We start from the raw sequence: 14,795 nt of genomic DNA, 5'->3' as shown, positions 1-14,795 counted from the left end.
GTGTGTGTGTGTGTGTGTGTGTGTGTGTGTGTGTGTGTGTGCGCGTGTGTGTGTGCGCGCGCGGAAATAGCGCATTTAGTTTGTGTGAGAGAGGGAGAGAGAGAGGGAGAGGGAGAGAGAGAGAGAGACCGGTGCCCGCAGCAGGGGCCGTGTTGTTAGCATCTGGTTAGCTAGCTGCACTAACGGACATACGGAGCTGTTGCTGTTGGTTCCACAACAAGCTGGAGGAGAGCTCTCCTCTCAGACTGAAGTTATCTCCGTGGGTCTCAAACGGTTTGGTCACAAATTATTCAAAAGATTATTTCCGCGGCACACTTTCATATGATCATTATAGTTATAAAACAAATAAGAGAATAAAGGAAAAACACTTATGAAATACTATATGGCAGTAAAACAAGAATATAGTCTGAAAGGGGAGTGATTTGTAAAATATCCATAAAGAAAAAGAACATCTGCTTACAGTTGTGTTTCATCTGGGTGTTGAGAGATGTATCCATAGATCTCTTCATGTTGCTCTCAAAGTGCACCAGAGTGATGCTTTAACTTCAATATTTAAAACAAATCTTCCCGGGGGAGCATGCCCCCGGACCCCCGTAGAGGAGGTGAGGTCCGCTCCCCACTCGTAAAAAATAGCACTTTACCCCTGCCTATATGCCGTGAGCTGATTATCGAGCCTTCATTGTAACAGTCGCGGGTGTACTGTGTGTTTGCGTGTGGGGAGTGCTTTTGTGCGTGCTCGATAGTGCCCGTAATAGTGTTCACTGGAGTCCAGCACCTCAGCACCCCCACTCAAAATACCTTCCCGCGCCTCTGAACATTATTCACTTTTCTAATGGTTCTATCTTGATGCAAATGCTTCTGTACTTTCTGAGTTACATTTGAATGTGTGGTCTTACTTTTCACCACAGTTAAAGATCTGACTACTTTGTTCACCCCTGGTTCATAGCAAGTTTGAAAGAAACATGCACATTTAGCTTCATTTATCCAAACATTTTTTTCTTTGCACCGGTTTCAGTGAGGTCTGGATGCACTGGAATCTGACAAAAAGACAGTAAACCTGTAAAAACTGCTTGATACTTGTTATGGTTGTTATGACCGGCTCGTAGGCCACAACGAAAAGATAACGAGACGAACACGAGTTTCCAAAAGCCACGGCACATTTATTGCGGTTGTTCCATATAATGCAAAAGATGGATGGATGGTGTCCATACAACGTTTTCATTGTCACCAAGGTGGTTGCTAGGGACGCTGCTATCGATATTATTTCTGTTATGTTGTGTAACTGTTTAATGGTGTTATCTGTATTGCTACCCCATTCCCCGTCAATGTATAGTGTTGGTCCACAGCGCAAACATATTAGTTTAACAAAATCCGCATCTAAAATTGTGGCATAGTGTGGTGCCGAGAGATGGGAGTCGGAGGTACAAGCTAGACTTTTATTTAGCATCTCAAAACACATGTAAACAGCTTCATGCCCGGGAAGACACTATAGTGATACCATACGACATTATAGTGATACCATACGGACACTATAGTGACACCATACAGACACTATAGTGACACCATACAGACACTATCGTGACACCATACAGACACTATAGTGACACCATACAACACTATAGTGACACCATACAGACACTATAGTGACACCATACTGACACTATAGTGACACCATACAACACTATAGTGACACCATACAACACTATAGTGACACCATACAGACACTATAGTGACACCATACTGACACTATAGTGACACCATACGACACTATAGTGATACCATACGGACACTATAGTGACACCATACAGACACTATAGTGACACCATACGACACTATAGTGATACCATACAGACACTATAGTGACACCATACAGACACTATAGTGACACCATACTGACACTATAGTGACACCATACTGACACTATAGTGACACCATACGACACTATAGTGACACCATACAGACACTATAGTGACACCATACAGACACTATAGTGACACCATACAACACTATAGTGACACCATACTGACACTATAGTGACACCATACGGACACTATAGTGACACCATACGGACACTATAGTGACACCATACAGACACTATAGTGACACCATACTGACACTATAGTGATACCATACTGACACTATAGTGATACCATACAACACTATAGAGACACCATACAGACACTATAGTGACACCATACAGACACTATAGTGACACCATACTGACACTATAGTGACACCATACAGACACTATAGTGACACCATACTGACACTATAGTGACACCATACGGACACTATAGTGACACCATACAGACACTATAGTGATACCATACAGACACTATAGTGACACCATACAGACACTATAGTGACACCATACAGACACTATAGTGACACCATACAGACACTATAGTGACACCATACGGACACTATAGTGACACCATACAGACACTATAGTGACACCATACTGACACTATAGTGACACCATACAACACTATAGTGACACCATACAGACACTATAGTGATACCATACAACATTATAGTGATACCATACAGACACTATAGTGACACCATACTGACACTATAGTGATACCATACGACACCATACTGACACTATAGTGACACCATACAGACACTATAGTGACACCATAGTGACACCATACAGACACTATAGTGACACCATACTGACACTATAGTGACACCATACTGACACTATAGTGACACCATACAACACTATAGTGACACCATACAGACACTATAGTGACACCATACGGACACTATAGTGATACCATACAGACACTATAGTGACACCATACAACACTATAGTGACACCATACTGACACTATAGTGATACCATACAGACACTATAGTGACACCATACAACACTATAGTGACACCATACAGACACTATAGTGACACCATACAGACACTATAGTGACACCATACGGACACTATAGTGATACCATACAACATTATAGTGATACCATACAGACACTATAGTGACACCATACTGACACTATAGTGATACCATACAACACTATAGAGACACCATACAGACACTATAGTGACACCATAGTGACACCATACAGATACTATAGTGACACCATACTGACACTATAGTGACACCATACTGACACTATAGTGATACCATACAACACTATAGTGACACCATACAGACACTATAGTGACACCATACAGACACTATAGTGACACCATACAGACACTATAGTGACACCATACGGACACTATAGTGACACCATACAGACACTATAGTGACACCATACTGACACTATAGTGACACCATACAACACTATAGTGACACCATACAGACACTATAGTGATACCATACAACATTATAGTGATACCATACAGACACTATAGTGACACCATACTGACACTATAGTGATACCATACAACACTATAGAGACACCATACAGACACTATAGTGACACCATAGTGACACCATACTGACACTATAGTGACACCATACTGACACTATAGTGACACCATACTGACACTATAGTGACACCATACAACACTATAGTGACACCATACTGACACTATAGTGACACCATACAGACACTATAGTGATACCATACAGACACTATAGTGACACCATACAACACTATAGTGACACCATACAGACACTATAGTGACACCATACAGACACTATAGTGATACCATACAGACACTATAGTGACACCATACAACACTATAGTGACACCATACTGACACTATAGTGATACCATACAGACACTATAGTGACACCACACAGACACTATAGTGACACCATACAGACACTATAGTGACACCATACAACACTATAGTGACACCATACAGACACTATAGTGACACCATACAGACACTATAGTGACACCATACGGACACTATAGTGATACCATACAGACACTATAGTGACACCATACGGACACTATAGTGACACCATACGGACACTATAGTGACACCATACAGACACTATAGTGACACCATACGGACACTATAGTGATACCATACAGACACTATAGTGATACCATACAGACACTATAGTGACACCATACAACACTATAGTGACACCATACAGACACTATAGTGATACCATACAGACACTATAGTGACACCATACAACACTATAGTGACACCATACGACACTATAGTGATACCATACAACACTATAGTGATACCATACGACACTATAGTGACACCATACAGACACTATAGTGACACCATACAGACACTATAGTGACACCATACGACACTATAGTGATACCATACAACACTATAGTGATACCATACAACACTATAGTGATACCATACAGACACTATAGTGACACCATACAACACTATAGTGACACCATACAACACTATAGTGATACCATACAACACTATAGTGACACCATACAGACACTATAGTGACACCATACGACACTATAGTGACACCATACAGACACTATAGTGACACCATACAACACTATAGTGACACCATACAGACACTATAGTGACACCATACAGTCACTATAGTGACACCATACAGACACTATAGTGACACCATACAGTCACTATAGTGACACCATACAACACTATAGTGACACCATACAACACTATAGTGACACCATACAACACTATAGTGACACCATACAGTCACTATAGTGACACCATACAGACACTATAGTGACACCATACAGTCACTATAGTGACACCATACAACACTATAGTCACACCATACAGACACTATAGTGATACCATACAACACTATAGTGACACCATACAGACACTATAGTGACACCATACAGACACTATAGTGACACCATACAGACACTATAGTGACACCATACAGTCACTATAGTGACACCATACAACACTATAGTGACACCATACAGACACTATAGTGACACCATACGGACACTATAGTGATACCATACGACACTATAGTGACACCATACAACACTATAGTGATACCATACAACACTATAGTGATACCATACAACACTATAGTGACACCATACAGTCACTATAGTGACACCATACAGACACTATAGTGACACCATACAGACACTATAGTGACACCATACAGTCACTATAGTGACACCATACGACACTATAGTGACACCATACAGACACTATAGTGACACCATACAGACACTATAGTGACACCATACAGACACTATAGTGACACCATACGACACTATAGTGACACCATACAACACTATAGTGACACCATACAGACACTATAGTGACACCATACAACACTATAGTGACACCATACAACACTATAGTGACACCATACAACACTATAGTGATACCATACAACACTATAGTGATACCATACAACACTATAGTGACACCATACAGACACTATAGTGACACCATACAACACTATAGTGATACCATACAACACTATAGTGATACCATACAACACTATAGTGACACCATACAGACACTATAGTGATACCATACAACACTATAGTGACACCATACAGACACTATAGTGATACCATACAGACACTATAGTGACACCATACAGACACTATAGTGACACCATACAGTCACTATAGTGACACCATACAACACTATAGTGACACCATACGGACACTATAGTGACACCATACAGACACTATAGTGACACCATACGACACTATAGTGACACCATATAGACACTATAGTGACACCATACGACACTATAGTGACACCATACAACACTATAGTGACACCATACAGACACTATAGTGATACCATACAACACTATAGTGATACCATACAGACACTATAGTGATACCATACAGACACTATAGTGACACCATACAGACACTATAGTGACACCATACAACACTATAGTGACACCATACAACACTATAGTGACACCATACAGACACTATAGTGATACCATACAACACTATAGTGATACCATACAGACACTATAGTGATACCATACTGACACTATAGTGACACCATACAGACACTATAGTGACACCATACAGACACTATAGTGATACCATACAACACTATAGTGACACCATACATACACTATAGTGACACCATACAGACACTATAGTGACACCATACTGACACTATAGTGACACCATACAGACACTATAGTGACACCATACAACACTATAGTGACACCATACAGACACTATAGTGACACCATACAACACTATAGTGACACCATACAGACACTATAGTGATACCATACAGACACTATAGTGACACCATACAGACACTATAGTGACACCATACAACACTATAGTGACACCATACAGACACTATAGTGACACCATACTGACACTATAGTGACACCATACGACACTATAGTGACACCATACGACACTATAGTGACACCATACGACACTATAGTGACACCATACAGACACTATAGTGACACCATACTGACACTATAGTGACACCATACAACACTATAGTGATACCATACTGACACTATAGTGACACCATACGGACACTATAGTGACACCATACAGACACTATAGTGACACCATACAGTCACTATAGTGACACCATACAACACTATAGTGACACCATACAGACACTATAGTGACACCATACGGTCACTATAGTGACACCATACAGACACTATAGTGACACCATACAGACACTATAGTGACACCATACAGACACTATAGTGACACCATACAGACACTATAGTGACACCATACAGACACTATAGTGACACCATACAACACTATAGTGACACCATACAACACTATAGTGACACCATACAGACACTATAGTGATACCATACAACACTATAGTGATACCATACAGACACTATAGTGATACCATACTGACACTATAGTGACACCATACAGACACTATAGTGACACCATACAGACACTATAGTGATACCATACATACACTATAGTGACACCATACATACACTATAGTGACACCATACAGACACTATAGTGACACCATACTGACACTATAGTGACACCATACAGACACTATAGTGACACCATACAACACTATAGTGACACCATACAGACACTATAGTGACACCATACAACACTATAGTGACACCATACAGACACTATAGTGATACCATACAGACACTATAGTGACACCATACAGACACTATAGTGACACCATACAACACTATAGTGACACCATACAGACACTATAGTGACACCATACTGACACTATAGTGACACCATACGACACTATAGTGACACCATACGACACTATAGTGACACCATACGACACTATAGTGACACCATACAGACACTATAGTGACACCATACTGACACTATAGTGACACCATACAGACACTATAGTGATACCATACTGACACTATAGTGACACCATACGGACACTATAGTGACACCATACAGACACTATAGTGACACCATACAGTCACTATAGTGACACCATACAACACTATAGTGACACCATACAGACACTATAGTGACACCATACGGTCACTATAGTGACACCATACAGACACTATAGTGACACCATACAGACACTATAGTGACACCATACAGACACTATAGTGACACCATACAACACTATAGTGACACCATACAACACTATAGTGACACCATACAGACACTATAGTGATACCATACAACACTATAGTGATACCATACAGACACTATAGTGATACCATACTGACACTATAGTGACACCATACAGACACTATAGTGACACCATACAGACACTATAGTGATACCATACAACACTATAGTGACACCATACATACACTATAGTGACACCATACAGACACTATAGTGACACCATACATACACTATAGTGACACCATACAGACACTATAGTGACACCATACTGACACTATAGTGACACCATACAGACACTATAGTGACACCATACAACACTATAGTGACACCATACAGACACTATAGTGACACCATACAACACTATAGTGACACCATACAGACACTATAGTGATACCATACAGACACTATAGTGACACCATACAGACACTATAGTGACACCATACAACACTATAGTGACACCATACAGACACTATAGTGACACCATACTGACACTATAGTGACACCATACGACACTATAGTGACACCATACGACACTATAGTGACACCATACGACACTATAGTGACACCATACGACACTATAGTGACACCATACAGACACTATAGTGACACCATACTGACACTATAGTGACACCATACGACACTATAGTGATACCATACTGACACTATAGTGACACCATACGGACACTATAGTGACACCATACAGACACTATAGTGATACCATACAGTCACTATAGTGACACCATACAACACTATAGTGACACCATACAGACACTATAGTGACACCATACGGTCACTATAGTGACACCATACAGACACTATAGTGACACCATACAGACACTATAGTGACACCATACAGACACTATAGTGACACCATACAGACACTATAGTGACACCATACAACACTATAGTGACACCATACAACACTATAGTGACACCATACAGACACTATAGTGACACCATACAACACTATAGTGACACCATACAACACTATAGTGACACCATACAACACTATAGTGATACCATACAACACTATAGTGATACCATACAACACTATAGTGACACCATACAGACACTATAGTGACACCATACAACACTATAGTGATACCATACAACACTATAGTGATACCATACAACACTATAGTGACACCATACAGACACTATAGTGATACCATACAACACTATAGTGACACCATACAGACACTATAGTGATACCATACAGACACTATAGTGACACCATACAACACTATAGTGACACCATACAGTCACTATAGTGACACCATACAGACACTATAGTGACACCATACAGACACTATAGTGACACCATACAGTCACTATAGTGACACCATACGACACTATAGTGACACCATACAGACACTATAGTGACACCATACAGACACTATAGTGACACCATACAGACACTATAGTGACACCATACAACACTATAGTGACACCATACAACACTATAGTGACACCATACAGACACTATAGTGACACCATACAACACTATAGTGACACCATACAACACTATAGTGACACCATACAGACACTATAGTGATACCATACAACACTATAGTGATACCATACAACACTATAGTGATACCATACAACACTATAGTGACACCATACAGACACTATAGTGATACCATACAACACTATAGTGACACCATACAGACACTATAGTGATACCATACAGACACTATAGTGACACCATACAGACACTATAGTGACACCATACAGACACTATAGTGACACCATACAGACACTATAGTGACACCATACAGTCACTATAGTGACACCATACAACACTATAGTGACACCATACGGACACTATAGTGACACCATACAGACACTATAGTGACACCATACGACACTATAGTGACACCATATAGACACTATAGTGACACCATACGGACACTATAGTGACACCATACAGACACTATAGTGACACCATACAGTCACTATAGTGACACCATACAACACTATAGTGACACCATACAGACACTATAGTGACACCATACGGTCACTATAGTGACACCATACAGACACTATAGTGACACCATACAGACACTATAGTGACACCATACAGACACTATAGTGACACCATACAGACACTATAGTGACACCATACAGACACTATAGTGACACCATACAACACTATAGTGACACCATACAACACTATAGTGACACCATACAGACACTATAGTGATACCATACAACACTATAGTGATACCATACAGACACTATAGTGATACCATACTGACACTATAGTGACACCATACAGACACTATAGTGACACCATACAGACACTATAGTGATACCATACAACACTATAGTGACACCATACATACACTATAGTGACACCATACAGACACTATAGTGACACCATACTGACACTATAGTGACACCATACAGACACTATAGTGACACCATACAACACTATAGTGACACCATACAGACACTATAGTGACACCATACAACACTATAGTGACACCATACAGACACTATAGTGATACCATACAGACACTATAGTGACACCATACAGACACTATAGTGACACCATACAACACTATAGTGACACCATACAGACACTATAGTGACACCATACTGACACTATAGTGACACCATACGACACTATAGTGACACCATACGACACTATAGTGACACCATACAGACACTATAGTGACACCATACAGACACTATAGTGACACCATACGGTCACTATAGTGACACCATACAGACACTATAGTGACACCATACAGACACTATAGTGACACCATACAGACACTATAGTGACACCATACAGTCACTATAGTGACACCATACAACACTATAGTGACACCATACGGACACTATAGTGACACCATACAGACACTATAGTGACACCATACGACACTATAGTGACACCATATAGACACTATAGTGACACCATACAACACTATAGTGACACCATACAACACTATAGTGACACCATACAGACACTATAGTGATACCATACAACACTATAGTGATACCATACAGACACTATAGTGATACCATACAGACACTATAGTGACACCATACAGACACTATAGTGACACCATACAACACTATAGTGACACCATACAACACTATAGTGACACCATGCAGACACTATAGTGATACCATACAACACTATAGTGATACCATACAGACACTATAGTGATACCATACTGACACTATAGTGACACCATACAGACACTATAGTGACACCATACAGACACTATAGTGATACCATACAACACTATAGTGACACCATACATACACTATAGTGACACCATACAGACACTATAGTGACACCATACTGACACTATAGTGACACCATACAGACACTATAGTGACACCATACGACACTATAGTGACACCATACAGACACTATAGTGACACCATACAACACTATAGTGACACCATACAGACACTATAGTGATACCATACAGACACTATAGTGACACCATACAGACACTATAGTGACACCATACAACACTATAGTGACACCATACAGACACTATAGTGACACCATACTGACACTATAGTGACACCATACGACACTATAGTGACACCATACAGACACTATAGTGACACCATACTGACACTATAGTGACACCATACAACACTATTGTGATACCATACTGACACTATAGTGACACCATACGGACACTATAGTGACACCATACAACACTATAGTGACACCATACTGACACTATAGTGACACCATACAGACACTATAGTGACACCATACTGACACTATAGTGACACCATACAGACACTATAGTGACACCACACAGACACTATAGTGACACCATACTGACACTATAGTGACACCATACGGACACTATAGTGACACCATACTGACACTATAGTGACACCATACTGACACTATAGTGACACCATACAGACACTATAGTGACACCATACTGACACTATAGTGACACCATACTGACACTATAGTGACACCATACGACACTATAGTGACACCATACAGACTTTATAGTATAACTGTAACTTCACTATAAGATCACCATAGCAACTCTATAGTATTCCTAAAGTAATTCTCTATAGTGTGTTCCAAAACACCATAGAAGACAGTTTAAGACAGTGTTTTTGTGGTATTTCTATAGTAATTCTTAATAGTGATACTATAGTGTTTTTTTGTAAGGGCAGCGGCAAGCTTTGGGACACACTCCCCTCTCTCCGGGAGAAACAGGAAATGCCGTAACTGTATGTAAAGCTCTTTTAGTTTCAACCCTGATGTTTATAAGCTTATTAGTTTGTCTGTTAGTCTGTAAATATATACAACTTTATAACACTTTTGTTTTTGCTCCCATTTTTCATGAGATGAACTCAAAGATCTAAAACATTTTCTACATACACAAAATAACCATTTCTCTCAAATATTGATCACAAATCTGAAAGAATCTGTGATAGTGAGCACTTCTCCTTTGCCGAGATAATCCATCCCACCTCACAGGTGTGGCATATCAAGATGCTGATTAGACAGCATGATTATTGCACAGGTGTGCCTTAGGCTGGCCATAATAGAAGGCCACTCTGAAACGTTCAGTTTTATCACACAGCACAATGCCACAGATGTCGCAAGTTTTGAGGGAGCGTGCAATTGGCATGCTGACAGCAGGAATGTCCACCAGAGCTGTTGCCCGTGAATTGAATGTTCATTTCTCTACCATAAGCCGTCTCCAAAGGCGTTTCAGAGAATTTGGCAGTACATCCAACTGGCCTCACAACCGCAGACCACGTGTAACCACACCAGCCCAGGACCTCCACATCCAGCATGTTCACCTCCAGATCGTCTGAGACCAGCCACTCGGACAGCTGCTGCAACAATCGGTTTGCATAACCAAAGAATTTCTGCACAAACTGTCAGAAACCGTCTCAGGGAAGCTCATCTGCATGCTCGTCGTCCTCATCGGGGTCTCGACCTGACTCCGGTTCGTCGTCGTAACCGACTTGTGTGGGCAAATGCTCACATTCGATGGCGTCTGGCACGTTGGAGAGGTGTTCTCTTCACGGATGAATCCCGGTTTTCACTGTTCAGGGCAGATGGCAGACAGCGTGTGTGGCGTCGCGTGGGTGAGCGGTTTTCTGATGTCAAAGTTGTGAATCGAGTGGCCCATGGTGGTGGTGGGGTTATGGTATGGGCAGGCGTATGTTATGGACGACGAACACAGGTGCATTTTATTGATGGCATTGTGAATGCACAGAGATACCGTGACGAGATCCTGAGGCCCATTGTTGTGCCATTCATCCACGACCATCACCTCATGTTGCAGCATGATAATGCACGGCCCCATGTTGCAAGGATCAATTCCTGGAGGCTGAAAACATCCCAGTTCTTGCATGGCCAGCATACTCACCGGACATGTCACCCATTGAGCATGTTTGGGATGCTCTGGATCGGCGTATACGACAGCGTGTTCCAGTTCCTGCCAATATCCAGCAACTTGGCACAGCCATTGAAGAGGAGTGGACCCACATTCCACAGGCCACGATCACCAACCTGATCAACTCTATGCGACGGAGATGTGTTGCACTGCGTGAGGCAAATGGTGGTCACATCAGATACTGACTGGTTTTCTGACCCCCCCAGACCCAGTAGCGTGGCGTGGGGAAACAATTAGGGGAAGCCAATAATACGTCCTTTCTTTTGGGTCGGGGTGTGGTGGTCAATGCAATAACGTAACCAGATGAGTGATTACAGCACCCGGTATCATTTTACACACATTTGTATCATACAGATGCAGGACTTACACACGCCTGTTATCTAACCCACGGGTTCCCAACCTTCATTGTGCCAAGGACCGGCAGATACATTAAAAAAAAATCGCGGACCGGTTGTCAATTTTAACTGATTTTAATATTTACTCACCAGCAGGTAGCAACAGAGGCTCATTGTATGTAACAGCCTGAACAAATACTAGAACAATATGCATCCAAAACATATTAACGTTTAAAAAAGAACCGGTGTCGTTTTTTGGTTTTTCGGAGAAACGGAAAACCAAAAAACCGACGTTATTCAGTTTTTCAACCAAAACGGGAAAACAGATAAATCAACGTTTTGGTTTTGTTTGTATGATTTACGGATAATCCAGTGATGGGAAAACGAGGAGAAGGCGCATTATGAAGGAGGTGTGTGTGTGTGTGTGTGTGTGTGTGTGTGTGTGTGTGTGTGTGTGTGTGTGTGTGTGTGTGTGTGTGTGTGTGTGTGTGTGTGTGTGTGTGTGTGTGTGTGTGTGTGTGACACTGGCATTTGTTTTCAGAAGATATTATGATAGTGACGTTCGTTCCGGTGCACGTCCGACAGCATTTAGCACTACATCGAGATTAAGATTAAACTAATTTATTTTGGGAACATCCGCATATAGGCTACCTATGGAGTTAGCCAGATGTGTGTAAATTACTGTTCATGGTCATTTGAAAACAAATGCCGGTGTCGGACAGACACAAACGCAGAGCAGAGCCACACACACACACACACACACACACACACACACACACACACACACACACACACACACACACACACACACACACACACACACACACACACACACACACACACACACACACACACACACACACACACACACACACACACACACACACACACACACACACACACACACACACACACCTTGGTGACTGGACATCTCCTTCATAAAACTAATAATAGGGGGAGTAATCGGGCAGTTCAATGTGTGTAGAGGTGTGTGTAGTGGTGTGTGTGGTTAACACGTAGCAGCCTGCAGTCACTCGCTGTTCTGATGAAGGTAAACACAGCGAAGGCGGTGCGTAAAAAGGCACAGCTCTCGGCGCGCTGGTGCTGCACTTCTCAGAGGCGGAGTTACACGTCCCGCTGCCTCCTGATGCTGCCTGCAGCCATTTCATGAAGTGAAGGAGGTTTCCCTTCTATACACAGCTGCGGGCAGCAGATACCGTGAGAGTCCCTGACATGAATTCATAGATCAAGGCAGACTGGTTTACTCTCCTGTGTTGCCAATCCGGTGCTTAAACAAAGGCAAGGCAAGTTTATTTATATAGCACTTTTCAACAAAAGGAAATTCAAAGTGCTTTACAAAAAAATGAAAGACATTAAGAAAATGGCATTTAAAATCAGTCATTAAAAAGAAAAGCTAATAAAATAAATAGCTCTACACCCCTGGCCGACATGTCCTTAAAATGAAGTCCGAGTTTGAAATATATCTCAAATAATGTATGCACTGCCATTTCCCCACATAAACA

Source organism: Pseudochaenichthys georgianus, unplaced genomic scaffold (assembly GCF_902827115.2).
Source record: "Pseudochaenichthys georgianus unplaced genomic scaffold, fPseGeo1.2 scaffold_551_arrow_ctg1, whole genome shotgun sequence".
Lineage (NCBI taxonomy): Eukaryota > Metazoa > Chordata > Actinopteri > Perciformes > Channichthyidae > Pseudochaenichthys > Pseudochaenichthys georgianus.
The sequence above is the reverse complement of the archived record's forward strand: the minus strand, read 5'-3'. Positions refer to the sequence as shown.